Consider the following 539-nt stretch of genomic DNA (forward strand, 5'->3'; position numbering starts at 1 on the left):
TATTACTGTATGTGTTACTGTGTTATTATGTGTTACTGTGTGTGTTACTGAGTGTTACTGTGTGTGTTATTATGTGTTACTGTGTGTGTTTCTATGTGTTACTATACGTTACTGTGTGTGTTACTATGCGTTACTGTATTACTGTATGTGTTATTGTTACTGTGTGTGTTATTATGTATTACTGTATGTGTTACTGAGTGTTACTGTGTGTGTTATGTGTTTCTATGTGTTACTGTATTACTGTATGTGTTACTATGTGTTACTGTATTACTGTATGTGTTACTATGCGTTACTGTATTACTGTATTTGTTACTATGTGTTACTGTATTACTGTATGTGTTTCTATGTGTTACTGTATTACTGTATGTGTTACTATGTGTTACTGTACTACTGTATGTGTTTCTATGCGTTACTGTATTACTGTATGTGTTACTGTGTGTGTTACTATATGTTACTGCGTGTGTTACTATGTGTTACTATGTGTTACTATGCGTTACTGTATTACTGTATGTTACTGTATAACTGTATGTGTTACTGTT

General features: G+C 32.3%; 1 protein-coding gene across 1 annotated transcript in view; it reads right to left on the reverse strand.

The window, feature by feature from the left end:
* si:ch73-71d17.2 (RPA-related protein RADX) overlaps positions 1-539 on the reverse strand; it is a 35775-nt gene that overhangs the window by 7433 nt on the left and 27803 nt on the right. The gene's annotated exons all lie outside the window — the stretch shown is intronic.

This window comes from Nematolebias whitei, chromosome 1, assembly GCF_014905685.2.
Source record: "Nematolebias whitei isolate Nwh7 chromosome 1, NemWhi1, whole genome shotgun sequence".
Taxonomy (NCBI): domain Eukaryota; kingdom Metazoa; phylum Chordata; class Actinopteri; order Cyprinodontiformes; family Rivulidae; genus Nematolebias; species Nematolebias whitei.